Source organism: Opisthocomus hoazin, chromosome Z (assembly GCF_030867145.1).
Source record: "Opisthocomus hoazin isolate bOpiHoa1 chromosome Z, bOpiHoa1.hap1, whole genome shotgun sequence".
Taxonomy (NCBI): Eukaryota; Metazoa; Chordata; class Aves; order Opisthocomiformes; family Opisthocomidae; genus Opisthocomus; species Opisthocomus hoazin.
The window spans coordinates 76,521,592-76,545,004 of record NC_134454.1 but is presented as its reverse complement, the minus strand read 5'-3'; the positions used below and the strand labels follow the sequence as shown (position 1 = coordinate 76,545,004).

Here is a 23,413-nt window from a genome sequence, read left to right as displayed (position 1 = left end):
AAAACACAGCATCTGGATGTGAACAGATTCAACTGCTGAAAAGACAGATTTTGCCCAAAGCAACTTATCAATGTAAACTGTGGAAAACTAATGCTGTGACATGCCGTGTAACCTCAGGCAAATCCTGTTTCCCTTTTGTATCTCTGCTTTCTTCCTCCTTTCAGATGTAATGCTGGTGAAGATTTTCTGTAGATACTAGGCAGAAAAGATTACTATATATGATGAAAATTTTAATTGAGACATGTAGATTAAGTTGTCACAGCTCAGCAGGTGAAAAGTATATAGCTATTTTCACTACATTGCTGCAGAGGTGGAAATAAATTTAAGCAAATAATTACAGCAAGTATGGTATATGGGGCCATCACTGAGATAGTTGCTGTAGAATACTGCACTCAAAGTTACTTAGTGACTGCTTGTGGCTAGGTATGATGATATCACAAATAAGCAGATATGCATAAATGGACTATTTTTTTTTACTAGATACAACTGTTTAACAGGAATGTGTTAGCCATGAAGTTACAAAAAATATTGTCCTGAAGTTAGCATACTGTGTGATAGACTTAAACCAGGTTGTATGACAGGGAACTGTGATACGGTGGCATGGCCTCCCATATCCAGATAGCAGCTGTACGCAGTCTTCTGTAAAGACATAGCTCTATAAAATAGTACAGTCTCATGTTATTAAATTAAAGAAATTAAGTTTTGTATTTACCTTTCCAGTATTAGGAATGAGGCATAAATAACCCATCAAGTGTCACTGGATGCAAATGCTGTTAAATTTTATCAAAACACCTGTCCTCTAGTAAATTATTAGCATTTTTCATTTTGACAATTGTAATGTTCTTTATTAATATGTTAAATTAATAGCGGTAAACTTAAAGGGCCAGATGTTTGAGTTTTCTCATCCTAACTCCTCACATCAGAGCACATATAAGGAAGGTCTCATAAAGAGACCTGTGCATCATCTCTTCAAAAAAGCAGCTGGGCATCCATCCTGCGTCTAGGTTTGTGGAAGCAGGAGGCATAGTGCATGAAGTCTCTACGGAGTTCCAGTGTTCTCCTGTCTACTCGCTAGCAAGTTCATTGTGTAAAAAAGGCTATCACTTACTGCAAGGTCCCAGGTGCTGTCTCATATCAGCCACAAATATTTATGGTAGTTTCAACAGATGGAAAGTCTCTCATTCAGCAGGATTCCAGAGAGGGGAACTAGTGCTGTGGAGCCATCATTATCCTTCCTCCCAGGAAGAACAAGGAGGGGCCTAGCAGTAACTCCCTTTAATTCATTCTGGTAGAACAGATTTATAACCAGTGCCTGTGCAAGATCCTGGGGACTCACAGTAAAGCTGGAAGCCAAAAATATTAATAAAAGTCAGTCTTACTCTTCTGTGTTTCAGATTAAGAAATGCAGCATTCCTGATTCGGTTCATATAGTTCATATATGAAAAGTAAGAAACAATTAGGCAGTGTTTGCTCAACTGAGCTGGTCACCACAGCAATAAACTCATTTTCCATATTCTAAAAATTGGAATTTTCTGATTTTACCAAAATTCTCTGATTTTTGTATGCCCTAAAGAAATTACTTTAGAAATGAAACTAGGCAAAACCCATCAAATCAATGAAAAGTTTTATAATGATCTCTGTTGACCCTAGTTAGGCAAAAGATGAGAACTGACAGAGTCTCTATGACTGAAGCATCTTTTGGATTGCCAATGTATTTTAGCTGCCTATATATTTGTATTGGAACCTTTTGTACAGAACCCTGTAGATAACCTTCTGCAGGAGTAATCCGTCTATGAGTGACAAATATATGAACTTCCTAGGAGTGTGCTACTTTTTATTTATGCCTTTCTTTTAATACATAAAATGTTATTAAAAAGGTAACTTATCTTCTTTTTCAGGCAACTCTTGCCCCATCCAATACTACATAAGCATGTCAACATTGCCAAAGCTGAATTGCATGGCATTTTTAATTCTACACACTTCTACATTTTATGCACACATCAGTGTATGCATTCATATAGCTATTTATGTATGCAGTTTGCATAACTGGATGACAGTGCTATTTAACTTGAACATCCAAATATTTTTTCTCTTATACTCTTTCCTTTCTCTTTCTTTTTCTCTCTTCGTCTTTCCTTTTTCCCACAAATAAGGAAAAATCATGCTTCAATTTTTCTGTCTCCAAAACCAAGACTGGCTAAAATTATGTGTCTGCAAGTTACTATGTTTGTAAAGATCCAGTCATCTTGTAAACAGATTTCCCCTAGGGACGAAGAAAAAATTGATGAAATATTACTAGTGTCGATCTATGTTCTGTAACAATTTAATCTCAAGCTAGAATCTGTATGGTAGATTCGGGCGAACAGCAGCTAAAAATACACAAGCATGAAACTTTATACACATAATTACTTTAAAAGCCTGCTCTTCAGTACCTGTGTTACTGTATAAATCAAACATCTATCAAGACTGGCATATAGCCTCTTATAATTATTAATTAGAGAGGCACTGAAAGGTGAGAACATTGGAACCTTCTCATACTGTTCCCCTCCACAGTTTTTAAGGGAATGTGGGCAGGAGAAGTTTAATAATTATGTCAGGTAATTCTAAACTATATTTGACAAAAGCTTTTAAAAGTTAAAAAAAGTATTGAAGTAGCACGCAACTGCATTTTGGAAAACCAATAAGAAAAAAGGTATGTTGGAAACTATTCAGCTCCTAAAAACATCAGTTTGCAAGTTGAAACACCAGAAGAACTATGTGCATAATCAGTGTGTGTTGGCAATCGATTTGACTATGATTTCTTGAGTATGTTTCCTGAACAAGTTTTTAAACAGAAAGTGCTCCAGGAGGAAACAAACTATACCCATTTGGAAGTCAGAAAGCATTGTGCAAGGCATGGATGTTAGAAAATCATAATGAAATGTCATACATATTTGTACAATAAATACAGCTTTGAGTGGAACCTCTTATTCAGGAAGTGCTATATATCTTCATCTATGCAATTACTAACAGCAAGGACCTGCAGAAAGGATCATTAAATGAAAATATAACTCACTTCTGAAACATTTCTGAAGCAGTTTTGCAATATGAACTACACAGCAATCTATCTTCACAAGAGCCTGAGAGAACAATTGTAAGTGAACACAGATCCCACTAAAAATTACAATGCAGTAAGAGCAGAAATGAAATTCCTTCTTATAACGATACACTGTACAAAATAAAATTTAATTATTCCTTGAAAAAGAAAACCTAAACATGACAGGCAGCATCCAAAAGCAGAAAGTATGCAGCAGTGTAGTTTTGAAGTCTTAGTCTCTACAAGCAATAATACACAAAAAGCAAGGATGTTGAAGAACAAATTCTGCAACAATTCAAGCCAGCAAAACTAAAAAAACCCTCTAAAAACACTGAAGTTTCCTAGAAGCCCTTAATTGAAGTCTGATTTAAATTTAGTTGCAAAATACAGCTTTTCTTAGTGGACCACTACTTTTAGTTGTTTCACAAAATATTGAATAACAGTTTGCTATGCACTTTTATTTAGTTTGCATTTTGCATGGGATTCCAACAGTTGATAATAGGTAGCAACCTCCCATCCACAAAGACTTAGTTTTAATGTTTTTATCTCAGTTCATATGACTAACATTAAGACTTTGTTTGCTGTCAGGCAAGTCACTGGCTAAACAAAAAGTAAAACTATTTGGGAGAACACTGAAGAGTTAAAGCATCTTGCCTGAGCCCTGATGGACCATTGTAAATCCGCACTGTCTCTTTATTAACATTTCTATTTCAGTCAAAGGCAGAAGGAGTAAAAATATCTTAGGGAAAACTCATATCAGTTTTCTGAGTTTAATACAAATGAATATGAATTGATTACAGATAAACAGCACATCTGAAAAAAAAATTAAAAATACTATGAAATGTAAAACTAGCTACATTGGAGTGTGAATGGAGAAGACTTGGGTTTGTATTTTGTACAGCAAAATGTCCAAAATGCAAAACCAAGTCTCCTCAGCATTTTGGCAATTAGGACATTAAGAGCAAGCATTTTGTCCAGGATATTGAAGAATGAAAATATAAAGAACAACGCTTTCAACAATGAATGACTTTGTGATAGTGTGATAGATGAACTAGAATGGTGCCAAGGGCAAAGTAATGCACCTGGGAAAGGGGAACATGTTACATCTATGCTACACCAAATCACAAGCTCTCAGGTGGCAATTAGTACACAGGTAAGAGTTCTCAGACTCTGTGAACAGTCCAAAGGAGGGGACAGGACTTATTTGTGGAAATGAGTTCTAGTGAAATGCAAGCAGAGATTAAACAGACGACAGAATCATTTATAGAGGCTTAGATGGAGTATTTATTATTACATATCTATTACATATATCTGTTATGTATTATATAATCTGGTTTTAGGTAGACCAGAAGAAAAAGAAATGGGTTGGCCAACCATCAGACTAACAGATTTCCATAGGTTTATGTTATTGTTGCACTCCATAGAATTTCTTGTCAGATTGAAGGGGTCTCTCTATTTTCACCTGTTAAGATTTCACCCACAAATCACTCTAAGGCAATGAGTACCGTCAAGAATTTCAGCTTTCTGACAACAGCACTTTTGAGAGCCAGTACAAAACCAAGTAAAAACTCTTTCAGAGTCAGAGAATCATCTCACATCAAACAAATGTAAGTTCACTCCATTGACATGAAATTAGACTTCAAAAATATAAGGGACCAGACAAATCATATGTCAAGAAAGAAGGAAAGAACTATGCACAACAGTATCAGCAGCTCTTAATTATGACACTCTTGGGAAACTGACAAATAACAACAGTATAAGAGCCATGTCAACCTATGACAAAAAACAGCCTGAAAATATGTGAAGAGTAACATGCAGAGATAGGCATACAGAGGCTTTGTTCACCCTTTGATAGCTGTTACTTTCCTACTTCTTTCACCTCTTCATCTCTGGCCTGAACACAGTGTTCTGCATCCTCATTTCCTATCTGTGAATATAGCACAACTTCATCATATTTGCTTCCTTGTCAGTTTGTCTTTGCTATAGCTGCTCATGAAGACCAGAAGAATTTAATCAACAAAGTTCCTAAGGCTGCATTTTGGGGACAGGAGGAACATTACTGGGGGTACTTGCACACCAGGAGAAGTAACACCTACCATCTTTTCATCAATGCTGTAAAATCTGACAGACACAAAATACTTCTGACTACACAGCATCAGATGTGTACACTACATCAGATCATTGCAGAAGGACCAGCTGCAGACCAAACCACAGGCAGAGGGCTGTCATCTTTCAGAAAGGGACTGCAATGCTATCATTAGGTCCTCTACCCTTGTTTTCACCTCTGATATTTTTTTACATGTTTTGATAATAGGCATTTACCTTTAATATATTATTTACATTGAATTCTCAAAATTAATTGCTGGATCAGCTACATGCTGTCCTTCAGACATGTAATTGGATTATAATCTTCCATAAGGCAGATCCATCATTCCCATCACTACTGGAGGAAGAGATACTGAATACTTGTCTCTTCATAGCAATGCTGGATGGCCCACCAGAGTTCTGAGCAATGGAGAACAAGGAAAGTCACTGTACACCACAAGAGCTACAGGACTCAAGCCTTGGTCTGGGTTCCAGTAAGATATTGGATTGTCTGGAGGAACAGGAAGGCTGCCCAGCTTATTGTTCCTCCTGGTATTCAGCTGCATGACACAGCTCTCACTGATGATGGAGGATGAGAAGGAGAAAACAGAGACATCCAGGACAGAAATCTGTAATGATTAGTTGAGACTACAGATATAATTAAGGATCAGCAGCATCTGGGATTTGAACTGCATGTTAGGGAGTCACAAAGCAGATCCTGCATCAGCTACAGTTTCTTTCATCCAGACACTCCTGTTCGTGCATATTTTCTCTTTACTTTCTCTTCCAGGCTGTTTCTGAATATATTCTATATACTCCAGTTCAGATCTTGAGAAATGAACACAACAAAATATAAACAATGCTGTTGTATATGACATGAAGAGTCTCTCCAAAGATATCACAGCAAATATTTAAGAGCTTGCCCGGTTGCTAGGAATTGCTTTCCAGTTGTGTCATAGTTCCTTTTCATAGCTGATAACTTTTTGCAGAGATGTGTCTGACACAGGATAAAATATATTTTCCTTATTCCTTTGTTGCAATGTTGTCTCCAGATGAGTGTCTGAGGCAGCCATGAACACTGCAAAATATTTGCTAAAACCCAGAATCTCCTTACAGAGTTGCCAGCCTTTTTTAATATGGTGGAAAGTCTCTCAATGTGAACTTCTCCAGGCTCACACAGTCTGACCTCGTTTTCTTCACGCAAGTGTCCAGGGTGTTGTTATACTGCTGAAGTTTGATGCAAAACTCATGTAACACACCACTGGTCCCAGAAATGACTATTTTCTGTGGTGATGGCTTATTCTAGAAAGCATCAGTTTTAACTACCTCTGGGCATGCTCTGCCACTTCTATGCAGTGTCTCAAATATTTTACCAGGGCCATCCTGATGATGCTTTTCCCCATTTACACAAGACCTTTTTCCTTTGATTCTTCCTAGGACTTGATATTCCCAGGTTTGACTGTATGATGCCACTGATATATATCACAAGAAAGTTTATTCCGAATAATGAAAATCCCATGGAAGCAGAGAGTAGCAAGTGCATTCTGAATTCCAGAAATGGAGAAAAGAAATTCCTACAGGCCCCTACTTGTTCTCAAGGTTGGCCTTTCTTGAGTCGCCTGTCTCAGGTCAACAAAGTTTGTATATTTAACATTCCTGATCTTGGCCAAGAGTTCATCATTGTAAAGCATAGCATTTGCATCTGAAAGAGGGACATGTGCAATCAGTACCATCACAGATTCCTCAGAGGTTTTTACACTTAGCAAAACAGGGCACCACAAAATTTCAGTTCCTGCTATTGTGAAGACAGTTATACCTAGCAAAATGGCAAGAAAAGCACCTGGGATGGCAAGCTCTTAAGTTTTGGTTCCTCGGCTCACCAGACACAGAAGTTCCATGTATTCCTTCTATTGATAGTATCTTGAAAGGACCTTTTCGTCTGCAGGAGTCTGTCAAAACCAGATATACCAATGTTGACCTACAAGGAGAAGTAAAAGCTACTAGGATACAGAAAGACTTGTGAAAACAAAGTCTCACAATTTACAGGGCCATATCATGTGCAAAGTGAAAAGATAAAATTCTTTACAGTTTCACACAACTGAACAGTAATTCAGTTCTAATACTGAGTAAGAAATATGCAAATAAAGAAAACAGTCGAGTGTTCAACTATCATGCCAACAGAAGATTTCAGATCTTAATGTTATTCTTAAAGACCCATCATCTCCTGTCAAGTATTAAAGAAAATTAAATTTCTGGCTCCATGATTGTTTAGAACATCTCAAAAATAGATCCTGGCTATATTCTGAGAATTCAAGAGTCGTACAATAAAGAGCACTTATTTGAAAAAATGTTAGGTTTTAGGATATTCCAGTATTTGGAGAGCATGACTTGTAATTCCTGAGTAGTTAGAGTTTTCAGATCTGGTATTAATCTTTAAGCAATGTTAATCTTCTCTGCTTCACTGAAGAGTTTGAAGGGCTGGAGGCACACCACAAGTTGTGAGGAATTTTTTTGACGAAGTACATTAACACAAACATTTATTTAGATGCCCCAGTTAACCACATTTTCAGCACCAGGCTTCAGTTTGTAATAATTATATAGTTAAACAGAATTTATGTCTTTTTGGGTAATTACACCTTTTCCTCCTCAGACAACTATACCCCTAGCTCCTTACAGGTGGTAGATATTAAAAAAAAAAGTACAGCATGCACTAGAAGTACACTATTTGCACTAGAATCAACATACTGATGCTGATTCTTTCCTCCATAAACAGCTCTCTTCTTTTCTCTCTGCTTGTATGCAAAACTAAATAAATTTATTCTGACATTTCACCACCCACTTCTAACTTAGATCTGAATACTTAGATCTTATCAGAGATTCTCCAGTGAATATAGTTTCTTTTCAGAGCAAGAGAAATAGTAGGTTTCGGTCAAGAGTTCACCTAATGAATATCTATTTCATTAACGAATACATTCTTGCACTGAAAATCAGCTTTGTCCAACATTTCCAGTTGCAGTATGTCTTAACTTCCCAAACCCTGAAAACAGAGTACGCTAACTTACTAAGCCTGGCTAGTATCTGTCCCAAGGCTAACGAAGCTGTGCAAAGGGCCCACATCCATACAGAAAGTTAAGCTTTTAAATTCGAGATAGGATGTTTGTTTATTAAAAAGTAAACAGGCTTCTTTTCTGTTCTGCAGAACATCACAGTTCAATAACAAGGGTGATCTAAAAAAGCCCGTCTTCTCTTTCCTGTGTTTAGTTTAAAATCAGCTAATATTTTCTTTTGTACCTCAGACTTCTCAAAGAAATTCATATCCTCAATCCTGCCTGCATGCAGATGATGCCCAGATGGCAACTGTGTAACCCCTGAACTGTGAAAGCCAAAACCTATTTTTCAGCAGTACTTAGCATTGTAACATCCTGGAAAAGAGTTGAATAATATTATTAAAAAGCACTGATTGCTACTGTCAGGCATTCCAGAGGAAGTCTTAACTTCTTTCCATTGCCTCCTACAAGTCTGTAAGGTGTAGAAAGACAAAGCAAAAAATGTACAGCTTTGATGTTGCAAGGCTGTAACTGAATCAGTGACCCAAAGTTCAAGAGGTCACTGAAACAAAGGAGAGAAAAAAAAGAAAACAAAAGCCTGTTCACATGAAACTCCAATTCCACACTTTCATAATGAGTTCTCAGAACAGCCTTAACATCATTACCGAATTGTGAAAAAAAAACCAAATTATAACGACAATTTAAAATGTAATAGACTAATTACATCTAAAGTAATAACTCCTTAATTCACATGGCGTATTACCAGAGGACCTTAATTCCACAAATAGGAAGTGTTTTTTGCCTGAAGTTGATTTGATTGTTACCCATTAGATTCTTGGACGAGATTTAGGGTGTAATTAAATGACAATTTACCCCTATGGTTCATGAAAAAAATTGAAAAATGCTTAAGATGTTAGGCATTGGGTTGTTCTTAAGTATTATGAAGATATTAACTTATGGATTATAAGTGGTGTTTTAAAAAGCTGCTAGTTCATAAATTTAAAAATGTCTACAGAAATTTTTTCAAATTACGTCTGCATCAGATCCCATATTCTTTGAAGAGACTTTGTTATACTTTATAAAGGAGGTCTCAGAATGTTTCTAGATTCTTTATTAATACAAGATTCACTTTCTGAGGCCATGTAAAACTTAATGCAGAATTTTTCTTATCAAATCAAACTTAACATTATTCTTTGGAAAATGAGAAACTAAAAGCACTCTGTATTTTCAAATAAGATGCTGTTCTGCAATTTCTCATGCAAGTAATGACTTAGAGACATGAAAGAGCTCCATGCATTTCCTTCTGACACGGTTGGATTATACTGTGTAGTGGCACACCTTATTTATACCTGAACTATCAGAGGGACTGAGGCCCCTCTATACTAGGTCCTGCACCAAAGTCTGTACATTACTGGGGTAATGTCTTTCAGGACAAACTTCCACAGACTGAAAAGATGTTGTGCCAACATTGCTGACTTCACTGTCGTAGATAGATGACTGAGCTAATTTTACATCAATATGGGGTGTAGGATAGCAACCGCAACAGGGAGCTCCATGCAAAGTGATTTGTGTTTCTTCATGTGAATGCAGATAACACTACAACTTGCCAGAAATTAAATTTATGCTTGAGGTGTGAGAGGAGAAAAGTCAGTGAACAAAGCATGAATCCATCAAGAACAGCCTATGCAAGTTATACATACTGTTGCAAAATAGCACACGCTCAAAAAATGCCTGGCACATGGGAAGGAATGTAATAAACTACAGGGATTACAAGCATATGTAAACACCAGCAGGGTGTATGTAACTTCGACAAAAAGGAAAGTGACAGCTCCATGAGCAGCTCAGATAGCTCCATGAGCAGCTCAGACAAATTTTCTGGGAAATCAATGGATAAAACAGCAGTAGATGAATGAATTGTTAGCTTGAAAACAGAATTAAAATTTATCTCTTCTAAGTTGGATACCAATGCTCCAATCAGTGTTGTGTCACTGAGAAGACTTCTGAAAAAAAAAAAAAAAGACAGAGAAATTTTTATTATTAATATACCTGGTACAAGGATAGATAGTAGCTACTGCAAGAACAAAAAATACGCAGGATTCATTAGTGAGTAGGCAGTGACTAGAGTAACTTCAGACTACCAAGAAAAATCAAGTCTTATTGAACATATCTAAGGGCAGTGTCACACTATTCTTTTCCAAATTACCATAATATTGCTGAATTAGCAAAGACAGGTAATCTCAGGGTTTTAAAAATTGTGCTAAAATTATGCTGAAATTGAAATTCCAAGCAGAAATCCAAATGCGAGGTTGTTACCACATGCATTAGTAACACACCACCATTAGTTCAAATCTTAATTGAGTAACATCCAACTGGGCAAAGCTTTCCAAATGATTGCTGTTGCATGAAGTCTATAAAATTAACTTAAGTAGTGTCAGATCCCAGTGGACAAAGGTCCAAATAAAAGATACTATCACTGCAATGGACTCTATTATCGGAAGTTTTAGTGAAGAAGCCAAGAACTGGCTGGCTAACAATACTGGATCACATTTTGAGTGAGAAGGTGATGCTTCCAGCATAGAGTTGTGACAAGTTACAGATCAGTACATTCCTGTACCCCAAATCCCATATCATTTTGCACACAGACGTATGTCTCTATCCTCTTTTTGACAGGCAACCTGAATTTTCCATTCTTTAAATCTTGCATCCCTCTGACTAGAACTATGTTCACTTTGTTTTTCTAACAATTTAACAGAAGTGTTTCTTCAGACATCTGTTACATATTGAAGATGTAAAAGAAAATACATTTTCACACTAGATTTCATTACTAGCCACTGTTCCTTTACGGACACTTTGAATCTCACATCTCTATTCTCAAGTATATCACATTATTTTTTCAGTAGCAGCTAAAGTAGATCAGGAGTGATTTAGCATAGTGAATAGTTTACAGTTTCGTCAGATGTTGTATAGCCAGTCAGACAACAGAAGCACTGTATGTACATGGAATGTTGTTTAATAAGTGCTTCACAGACAAAAACACGTCTTTGAAGGACTCCAGGCACAGTCTGCCAAAACTCAGACCAGCGTTTTAGCAGAGTACAAGCTTCCACATGTATTTTAAAAAATTGTGTCATGGATATTTATGGAGCACTAAGTAATGTGCTTGACACCATTTAGAAGGCAAAGGTATTTTTATCAGTGGTATCTTGCCAGGATGCGGCACACTTCATGTTTAAATTAGGTATTTTTGGCAGTATGTTCAGAATAAGTGAAAATTAATGTTTTAATCCTTGGGGAATAGACACTTCAGCCGAAGTCTTAGAACTACTAGCATATTTATTTCAGTCTTGTAACAACAAGTCCTGTAGGTTTCAGGCTAACTTAATGTGCTTTGGCTTATCACCTACCACAATGAACTTCTTTCCTAATTAAACTGAAATAATTTACCACATTAGATTATGCTTTTTCTTGAGCAAATGTGCTCATTTTTTCACTCCTGATACAGAAAACAAGCCACTTCATGCCCGGCAGAAGAATCCCACTTCCAGGAAAGCTTAGTCCAAATATCTGGACATAAAAGGATGTCTTTTTAGAATTTCACTGTGCAGGTAGCAGCAGTGTTTTGTTACCAAAAAAACTGTGAGCTGCTATTTTCTGTGTTCCTGGGTCTCTGATTCTTGGCTTGAAGACAGTCAGTTCTTTGTGCTCTGTTATTACAATGAGGTAGCCAAAGAAAGAGAGTCTTGGTTTGAGACTGTCAGCTGTTACTAATCACTGCTCCATGGCTTGCTGTGAATCCCTCTCCCTCCTGCTCTGCTTAGCACACATAAAGAAGATAAATTACTCTCTAGTTTCCCTTCAAAAGCATATTGTTTGGCACATTCCAATACTGTGAGCAAAAGATGGAATAATGCAAAGAGTTAAATGGGTATCTAAACAGCCCCACAGCAGGGTCCTTCTCAGGCAGACGTGAGTTTCAGGAAATGTACTTTCCTACTGATTCTCCAAATATGTTCTGTTCTCTTGCAAACCCAAAAAATAAGTCAACTGTACTTTTCAGAACAGTAGAGCATGTTCCTGTAAGAGGTTTCATGTAGTAACACAAATATCACTGACACTCAACAAATGCTGCTTCTCAGTGTACCGTGGTTACATATTTCATCTTACTGGGAGGTGAAATGCTTCGGTGTCTATAATAGGAACAACAAGCACAGTCTGAGAAGGTTTACAGAATTCTTCCCTGCCCTCACAGACTGACACTGTCCTGATACAGAGAAGAATTTTGAAGGAAAAAAAATCAAGTTATTTGTGCATGGAAACAAGCAAAGCAAGAAGTGAGCAAGGTTGTGGAACACTCAACCATGAGAACGGTTAGGGTAAAAATAAGAACTGATTTGGACCTCAAGCTCAATAAATTTCTAACCAAGACTGATAATATATTTTCCTGCTGTATGAGAATGTTGTACTTGATGGCCCAGGAAATACTTCCCAGCATAGCTTCCTGTCTTATTTTTTTGTAAGATAACAACTAAGCTTGAGGTACTGAAAACAAGCAGAGTTGCATAAAGTGAAGTTATTCCACTGAAAGAGCAGTATCTCCTTGACAAAATGGTCTTTCATTATTCGTGGTTAACTAAAAGGTAAAAATCACTGTAAAGCCACCAGATATTATTCGGGCCTCTACCATTTACGCCTGTCAGTGATGTTCTGATATTACCTTACCATGGTTTCACAAACATTTTCATTCTAATAGCTAAACTGAGGCTAGAAGAGCATGTGTTTGCAGCCAAGAGAGTGAAGGATGAAGAAACACGGCCATTTGTAAAATATTTCCCCTTAAAAAGAGTTAGAAAGGGATAGAGGAAAGGTATTTGAAGCTACACCTATTTGCTAGAACATTTTTATGCTGTTTCCATGAAGAAATATGGGACCCACAGAAAGAGTAAAATGTTCAGTTTGCATCACTCTTGCACGTGCAAAAGCTTTCAGAATCACTGAGAGATATCCAGTACCCACATTCAGGTATATATCAAAACCAGCACTCTATGAGTAACAGAAAGAAGTACCTATGGCCGGGATAGGTTAGCATTCTCCAGAAAAGGTATTTTTTCATCATACACAACCTTCACTGTGGTAGTGGAGAATCCATAAAGAAAGGTACATCGCTTTATTTAAGTGCTTATGTGGACTCTTCTACATGCTGTTAAGTCCCATCTTTCTGTTGAAGTCTATGATTTCTCTGATTGACTCATGCAGTGAGATTTTTTCCTACATGTTAACAGGAACATGTGTGTATCTTCGTAAGGGTATATTTTTATGCTGATTTTTTTCAAAGGCAGTGCTAGCTTCAGTAGCTGTGGCGCTCCAGAGCTCTCCTGAGCCCAGGTGCTCTTTCACACGCCCTTGTTCTCTCCTTGCCATCAATTGGTGGATGGTGTTTGCTCAGCTACCTGATGAGAATAGAGCCAGATTAAATATAAGCAGGGGAAAGTAAGGAATGCTTAACTTGCTTCAGCAGGGCTGCCACCAAAGAGCAAAGGATGTGGTTTAACAATACGTCAAGCCTGAAGTAATGGAAAACTGCTGGCAAAATGCTAGTTTTCTGCCCCCAGACAGGCTCTCCTTCTGCTTCCCTTCTATGAGTTCTGGTGTTGGTATGACATGATTCTGAGATCATTCAGAATGACAAACTGACAGAAGGAATAACCCTGCAAAATGCAAAGGTGGTAGATTTGTGGTGGCAAGGTATGGGGCGGGACTATAAAGCTGTGGGGCAGGTCTCATCCTTTAGGAACCGGTCTTTGCCATTTAACTGTCTCACTGAATTGTATTACTATATCCCAGCCACAGGTTTCATTAGTCAGCTTGGCTTAATCACAGTCATGTAATTTTGGATGAAATACAATTATTAATTTTCCTCTGAGATATTTGCCCAGTGTTCTTAATGGACCTGGAAAAATTTATAAAACATCTAATTTCACTATTTAAATTTCTGTATTTAAAGAAGGCAGCTTGTCATACCAGTTCATGCAAAAAGGCATACATGTATTTTATGTGCCTTCAGGAAGTCACTAGCTGTATTAATTTAATATTAATTAACTTCACCAATGCATATAGTTCTTTGAAAATGTTATTCAGCTTTCTTCATTGCAGTTTTATTCTTTTACTCCTACTGCTATTAAAGTATTAATCTAGAGTTTAGACCTGATCTTGTGAAGGGCTCGTTTATCAAAGCTTTAAACATTTTTTAACTTTTGTTTTCTGGGAGTTCTCAGCACCACTCAGGACATGCTCAGCAGCTATCAGAATAAAGCTCTAGAGATTAATCATGTTAATTAAACTCAGGCAATACTTCCACTGTCTTTACCTAACTATTGCTTTTCCCTAGAACTCTTCTGTCAGCATATTTTACCATGACCTTGCACAGTGTTATTCATTTCTACAAATCCTCATCAACATACACAAAAGTGATTGTTCTCATGGTCTCACACTGAGAGTTTACTCGTCACACAGTGCTTAGTGGGTGTAGGGGGTTGGGAGTAGCCCATATAAGACTGATTCATTAGGAGAGTGAGAGACAACCTTAAAGAAACAAAATTAGGGCAACACTCCAGAGTCAACAGTTGCCATTATTGCTGTTCCACCATAGGAGTCCTTAACAAACGACTGCAATTTCCTAATGAGGAGACTGTAAAAAATAAACAGGAAAATCATTAGCAAGAAAAAGATGCTCTGTTCATAAAGTTTTGTTTTTAAAGACCAAGTCCAAAACTTCTAAAAAAAATTTATATAAAAATCTACATTGGGAATAAAGTGCCATCAAGTCAGTTCTAATACATTTACTAAGGAAAGAAATTATAATGATCATAGAAATCCTCTTTTTTTTATCTCCAATAGTCAATATGTATAAGGATCAGAATGCACAGTTTGTTCTACACACCCTTTCAGAACTGGTTCATCATTTTCACAGAATCACAGAATCCCACAATGTTCAGGGTTGGAAGGGACCTCTGTGGGTCATCTAGTCCAACCCCCCTGCCGAAGCAGGGTCTCCTACAGCAGGCTACAAAGGAACTTGTCCAGGCGGGTCTTGAATACCTCCATAGAAGGAGACTCCACAACCTCCCTGGGCAGCCTGTTCCAGTGCTGCATCACCCTCACAGTGAAGAAGTTCTTCCTCATGTTCAGACGGAACTTCCTGTGCTTCATTTTGTGCCCATTGCCCCTTGTCCTGTCGCTGGGCACCACTGAAAAGAGTCTGGCCCCTCCTCTTGACACACACCCTTGAGATATTTATAAGCATTTATTAGGTCCCTTGCAGCCTTCTCTTCTTCAGGCTGAACAAGCCCTACTCCCTCAGGCTCTCCTTGTAGGAGAGATGCTCCAGTCCCCTCATCATCCTCGTAGCCCTCCGCTGGACTCTCTCCAGTAGCTCCTCATCTTTCTTGAAGTGGGGAGCCCAGCACTGGACACAGTACTCCAGATGAGGCCTCACCAGGGCAGTGTAGAGGGGAAGGAGAACCTCCCTCGACCTGCTGGTCACACTCCTCCTAATGCACCCCAGGATCCCATTGGCCTTCTTGGCAGCCAGGGCACACTGCTGGCTCATAGTCAACCTGTCGTCCACCAGGACACCCAGGTCCCTCTCCACAGAGCTGCTCTCCAGCAGGTCCACCCCAAGCCTGTACTGGTGCACGGGGTTGTTCATCCCCAGGTGCAGGACCCTGCATTTGCCCTTGTTGAACCTCATCAGGTTCCTCTCCGCCCAGCTTTCCAGCCTGTCCAGGTCACGCTGAATGGCAGCACAGCCTTCCAGTGTATCCACCACTCCTCCCAGTTTTGTGTCATCAGCAAACTTACTGAGGGTACATTCTAACTCTTCATCCACGTCATTGATGAAGAAGTTGAACAAGACTGGGCTGAGTACTGACCCCTGGGGGACACCACTTGTTACCAGCCTCCAACTAGACTCAGTGCTGCTGATGACAACCCTCTGAGTTCTGCCATTCAGCCAGTTCTCAATCCATCTCACTGACCACTCATCCAGCCTACACTTTCTGAGCTTCCCTAGGAGGATGTTATGGGAGACCGTGTCAAAAGCCTTGCTGAAGTCTAGGTAAACAACATCCACGGCTCTGCCCTCATCTACCCAGCCAGTCATGCCATCATAGAAAGCTATCAAATTGGTCAGGCATGATTTCCCCTTAGTGAATCCATGATGATTACTCCTGATAACCTTCTTTTCCTTCACTTGCTTTTTGATGAGCTCCAGGATAAGCTGCTCCATCACCTTTCCCGGGATGGAGGTGAGGCTGACTGGTCTGTGGTTCCCTGGGTCCTCCTTCTTGCTGTTTTTGAAGACTGGAGTGACATTGGCCTTTCTCCAGTCCTTGGGCACCTCTCCTGTCCTCCAGGACCTCTCAAAGATGATGGAGAGTGGCTCAGCAATGACATCCGCCAGCTCCCTCAGCACTCATGGGTGCATTCCATCGGGGCCCATGGATTTGTGGGCATCCAGATCGCTTAAGCGATCCCTCACACAGTCCTCCTCGACCAAGGGAAAGTCATCATCTCTGTAGGCTTCTTCTCTTACCTCCGGGGCCTGGGATTCCTGAGGGCCTGCCTTGGCACTGAAGACTGAAGCAAAGAAGGCATTCAGTAGCTCTGCCTTCTCCTCATCCTCTGTCATCAGGACACCCGCCTCATTCAGCAGCGGCCCCACATTGTCCCTAGCCTTCCTTTTGCTGCTGATGTAGCTGAAGAAGCCTTTCTTGTTGTTTTTGACATCCCTTGCGAGCTTCAATTCCAGGTCGGCCTTGGCCTTCCTCTTTGCAACCCTGCATGCTCTGGCCACATTCCTGTATTCCTCCCAAGTGGCCTGTCCCTCTTTCCACATTCCATGGACCTTTCTCTTCCACCTGAGCTCCGTTAGAATCTCCTTGTTCAACCATGCAGGTCTCTGCCTCCTTTGCTCAATTTCTTTCTCAGGGGGGAATGCACCGCTCCTGAGCATGGAGGAAGTGATGATTAAACAGCGACCAGCACTCTTGGCCCCCCCTGTCTTCGAGAGCCCTGGCCCACGGGATTGCTCCCAGTAGCTCTTGGAGAGGTCAAAGTTACATATTTATAAGAACATACCACTACGTCTCAGCGGGATTCTGACTTAGAAGCGTCCAGTCATACACCTGCAGATTGTGGCCTTGCGCCAGTGGCTCCTCAGCCAGTGCCAGCACCAGGGCTCTGAACCTGTGATTCCTCTCATACTGAGCAGGATTACTACTATCATGTGCAGAGCAGCTGAGGACTCTGGGCTTGTCTGGTTTGGAGTGAAGGAGTCTGAGGGGCAACCTCATTGCTCTCTGCAGCTTCCTGAGGAGGGGACGTGAGGAGGGAGGTGCTGAGGTCTTCTCCCTGGGATCCAGGGATAGGACAAATGGGAATGGTTCAAAGCTGCACCAGGGGAGGTTCAGACTGGACATTGGCAAGTGTTTCTTTACTGAGAGGGTGGTCAAACACTGGAAGAGGCTTTCCAGAGAGGTTGTCGATGCCCCAAGCCTGTCAGTGTTTGAGAGGCATTTGGACAATGCCCTTCACAACATGCTTGAACTTCTGGTCAGCCCTGAAGTGGTCAGGCAGTTGGACTAGATGGTTGTTGTAGGTCCCTTCCAACAGAACTACTGTTATCAATACACAAAATTTTCCTTTTTGTGCATCAAAACTAATTTTAAAGAAACCAAAATTTAAAAATACTTTAGGCAACATTTTCTTGTTACAAACACAAAAGTTTTAGTATAGGAAAGCAAACACATGAACCTCTTATTCTTTCCATAAGTTTCTAAAGAGAAGCATAAAGATTTCAGGAACAGGGACTTTCAAAAAAGAGTAGCTGATCATTTTAATTGTTTTCAAACTGAAATTTTACATGTGGGTAATGCATACACTCACAGGCACACCCACTGCCCTAGTGACAGAGTCTCGCTTGCTCTGATAAATGATAAAATAATCACCGAAGGTACTAGGATCAGTCCGAAGTAGTGACTGGTTTTTTTTAGGAAAAGTAAAAGAAAGTGAATCTTGCTACTTGCCCTTTTGTTCAGTGGCATACTACTTACTGATGAGTGTAAAGAAAAAGAACCCATTTAAAAACTGCTGGTTATGGACCCTAATTTGGCAAACCATGTTAGTTAGTGATTAACGTTAAAGACCAATAGAAGTCCAGGAATGCTTTGCTGACTAGGGGTTCGTACACAGAAATGTGGCCTCTGTAATACCACCTGCCAACCAGTTATCACTGTGGTAAATATGCATATTCCATCTAATTGTGTAAGTACGTATATGCCTTGTTTCTCAAAAAACTCACAGGCAGAAACTCTCAAGTCCTGTAACAGAAAAATGAGATATATGCATGAACTTAAATCTCACACGGATACAGTTCTTAACCTATGAATTGAGAGCATTGGACTTCTCTGCAAGAAATCAGTAGATATAGTTGCACTAATTAAAGGGAGAAAGTGTTCTGAAGTTGTAGGACTTTTTAGCATAGCCTCTGCTTTTTGGCTTTTAAAATAATTCCCTGGAATTTATTTTTTGAACAAGCAGATCCAAAGCTATTATTGGCTTAAATGGTATCTGAAGAGAAATGCTCAGTGTATTTTACCTTTGATCTTACTGTGAATTACACATAATCATAGAATCAAAAATAGTTTTGGTTGGAAGGGACCTTTAAAGGTCATCTAGTCCAACTCCCCTGCAGTGAGCAGGGACATCTTCAACTCAATCAGGTCGCTCAGAGCCCCGTCCAACCTGGCCTTGAATGTTTCCAGGGATGGTGCATCAACCACCTCTCTGGGCAACCTGTGCCAGTGCCGCGCCACCCTCATAGTAAAGAATTTCTTGCTTATATCTAATCTAAATCTACCTTCTTTCAGTTTAAAGCCATCACCCCTTGTCCTGTCACTAGATGCCATTGTAAAAAGTCTTTCTCCAGCTTCCTTGTAGGCCCCTTCAGATACTGGAAGGCTGCTATAAGGTCCCACTGGAGCCTTCTCCAGGCTGAACAACCCCAACTCTCTCAGCCTTTGCTCATAGGAGAGGTGCTCCAGCACTCAGATCAGTTTTGTGGCCTCCTCTGGATCCACTCCAATAGGTCCATGTCTTTCTTGTACAGTACCATCCCTCTGTGTTAGCGTGCTCTAGTATAGTCCAAGGTTACACATAGATTATGTACAGCATCCTTTCAATTACAAGAAAATTAAAAATACTAGAATCTACACTAGATTTATAAATTCTAGAATTCTGTATAATGTAGAATTATAAGTACAACATAAAAAAATTTAATTGACACAAAACCAGTCATAGTATAGTAGCTATTCAGGAAAGTTGCTGTATCATTAGTTCACGATAATTTGCAGAACCTTGATCAAGTCAGGTGAGCGATCAGCACTATCACATTAACAATTTAGACTTTTGAACAAGGTGCTCTAACCAGATTTTCTCTCTCTTTTTCTGTACCCTTTCCCTCTTTTTCTCCTTCCCTTGCAACTATGCTACTTACTTACTTGTTGCCTTCCCTACATCCTAAAATATTTGCATTTCTTCTCTAGGACCTTCGTTTGCCCTGACACTCTGGAGAACTGCTTGTCATGTCTTTATTTCACCCACATTGTGACTGATTCCTTGCTTACTTCTCAATAGAGGGAAGAGTAGGTGAAGGGAGAGGACAGGGGTAAGGGCTTCGGTTTGTTTGCAGTTTTACAGACTTATGCCTGCCCCCTTTTTTCTTCTCTTCCCTTCCTCACTCCTTGTCTCCCTCCCTCCCCATCAATACTTCAAAAATCATTCCCATTCATGTTGTGTGCGCGCACACGCTGGGAGAAATTACAAGTGCTCTGCTCCAGGTTGCCTTGACAACTTCGAGGCATCCCTGTGCGTGCAGACCGGTGGCACAGTGAAGTTTCCCAGGCCCCCTGGGGAGGGGGAGGGAAGAGGAAGAGAGGAGGCCGAGGTGCCGGAGCCAGCAGCCATGTGGAAGAGAGAGCAGCGAGCAGGATGAAAGGGGCACATACATCTCCCGCGGGATAATGGGAGTTTTGCTGGCTGCCTGTGAAAGGACACACTGAGGGTACAATGGTCTGTGACACATGAAAGCTTTGGAGCGAACTTTATTGCTTCTCCACTAAGGACCCTTCCAGGGTCCTATTCAGCTCTAAGAAATCTTGTCAACATCTTAAAATATAAAGAAAACAAATCCCCTCATTTCCTCATGTTTTAAAAACAGATTTAAAATAAGTTTTAGATAATTCTTGATGGTGGTATGTGGGAAGCTTTTGCAGTTTCAGCCCCGGATGGTACTGAGTGTCCTTCTTGTGTGTTCCCTGAGTTCCCATTAACTTCAATGGGAGGGAAGGCTGCCCAGCAGCTCCCCAGTTAGGGCCCTCTGAGGTGAGAACTTGCTTCCTCCTTATATGGCTTTCATTCATACTTAGGCCCGTCAGCCCTCTGCTTTGAAGGCTTGCTGCCATACATGCCATGAGCGGTTAGAGCTCAAGAAGAGAGAAATTGCTGTTCTCTACTTTCAAGCTGAGGAGTGATTTATATATGACAAGCAGGAGTAGGAATGAGACTGAGCAACCTAGAATAAGGCACCGCGTAGTCACAGCCAGAGTGTACAATAGGAAACCAAGCTGGAAAGCAGCTTATAATAAAAGAGCATGACTCTTGCTCCCTGACATATCACTTGCACATGGTTCACCAGTCAATCCCAGAATCCATCCAAAAAAGAATAGGATCACAAGCTCTAATCCTTCAACACAGCAGTCTTTAGTGGTAAGACGTGCCCTGCACTGACTCCTAGTGATTTTTGGAAAGTAGGAGACTCAACCCACTATCAAGTGTGGAGTGCAAAGAGAGATCAGGCTTGGTGAAAGCAGTAGTTGAAAGCTGTTGCCTGCTGTAGCTGATCCTACTTCGGCAGGGGGTTAGACTAGATGACACACAGAGGTCCCTTCCAACCCCTACCATTCTGTGATTCTGTGATTCTGTGATTCTGTAAGTACATATGCCTGCAAATGTTCTACAAAGACAGTGCTCAGCAGCTGGTCCCGAACCTATTACCTTGCCAGGGCAAGATGCTGGGAACTGACTGATTTAACATCTGTGCATTTCCAAACTTTCCTACCAAACCTTATAGGTTAACCTTTTCATGTTCAGGTTGTAAGTCTTAGCTAAAATAAAAAAGCACTCAGCCATTGCCTCTACTCTAGAAATAGCAAGTGAGAAAAAAACCCCTGCAATTAGAATATATAAAGTTTATTCAACTTGTATGCATGCATTCATTTTCACTTTTAAAATTAAGCTCCATTTTAAATTACCTACTGATACTTTAAAAATAATATTTGTAACAAATGCTTTCTGACACAAACATTGTGCAAACTCAATAGCAGATGTGAAACTCTCCAAAAATTAATATTATTTTCACATATTTGTAAATTATATTCACATTGTTTTGCATTTGCATTAGTTTGAGGACTCTAAAATATAATCGATTCTCCATCCACCAACAAGAGGGTTATAGGACTTATTTCTCCTTTGTAAAGATAAGAAAACTATTTATTACTTGGTAGTATCCACCATTTTCCTCACAGAACTTCAAAACATAGATGTAAACTTACCACAAGCATTATAATCCAGTTTTACAGATGGAAAACCTGAGCAGAGAAATGATCAAGTGCTTCAAATGTTTGATTTCCATCTTCTGTTTCTTACTGTGCCAGTAACACTTTGTTTTTCCACTACATTGGCACACGTAAATCAAGCAAATCAGGGTGCAATTCTAGTGATCCTCCTTTGCAATTCACTTTGTGGGTACAAATCTTACTGGCTCTACTGGCTTCTGCAGAAAGGACAGGCAAACACTAGCTGCAATGAAAGGGTAAGTAAGTAGCATGTGATTGGTTTTATACTTTGAAGATCTGATCAGCGCCTGGAACACATCCTTGATCTCAGTTACATCAGTGACTAGTGTACTTTCACTGTAACTCCAGTAGCACATATTTCGTCCCTTAGAAGACAGGCAGAAGTATGATATATCTACAACGACTTGAGAAAACTTGTAGTTTCGCCAGGTCTTGATTCTAGCTTTATGTTTCCATACTATTTATATTCATACAGTCCTGTTGCCTTGTTTTAAATGCTTTCTCCTCTGAGATAGGTACCCTGAGCAGAAGGTGCTCAGCCTTCACTGTATTTCATATGTTCAAAGATGGCATCTAGATCTGTGTGGGCAGTCTGCAGAAGTGTGTTCTGAGACAGATGGTGTAGCCCTCCAGATGGAGTATGGGGAATTTATTGAATACTACTTGAAATTTTAAGGAGAAGGAGCAAAGGGGCATAATAAGGAGAACACTAACTGCACCTGCTTGGTACAAGAAAGAGCATTTCCATCTCTGACAGTCCTCATGAGACACTGTTTCTCAGAGATTCAGAGCTCTTTCCCTGGCAGAACTGCACCTTCATTTAAAAAACACAGTGCAGCCCTGTTGGTGCAATCTGATGAACAAAACACTTTAGCAGACGCCATAGTGAGCACCCTAGTATTCACATTAGATCAGATGCATTAAGACAAGCCAAGAATTAGGATTAATGTCGCAAGTTTTGCAAAGCTTATAAAAGACTCTAAATGCTTATTCATACAACAGTAAGGATTTTCTGAAACAAGCTAACAGCATTTAATCTGTTTTAAACTCCCATGGCTTGGGACAGAGGTAAACTGAGGTCATTCCACTAGGAACTGGAGAAAAATCGTCATACACATTAATTGTAGCAAATATTATCAGCATTACTTGAGAGTACTCTATTTTCTGTCTTACTGTTACAAATCAGATGCAGCACATTTCTAAGGCACATTTTTCAGACTATGGTAACTATGCTAATCAAAAACCATGAACTGACGCACTGGAATACAGTGAGTACCACACTGCAACAGATCAATAATCTTTGCTTTAAACAAGGTGTTAACAAAGCACAGAAAGCGGTAACTCTTGCAACAGCAAATTCTGTAACAACAAGCATTAGGGGTGGGATGAGAATACAGGGGCAGTACAAGCTGCAAAAAAGGGCCAGCTTACCTTGGGTAGCTTTAAGTGCACGGGTCATCAAAACTCTTCCCACAAAACCATTTTCATCATGCTGAGTTTATACTCTTTACTCA

General features: G+C 39.7%; 1 protein-coding gene across 1 annotated transcript in view; it reads left to right on the top strand.

Moving 5' to 3' along the window:
* The window catches only part of SLC1A3 (solute carrier family 1 member 3), a 69,830-nt gene that overhangs the window by 25,877 nt on the left and 20,540 nt on the right, over nucleotides 1-23,413 (top strand). The window lies entirely within an intron of this gene.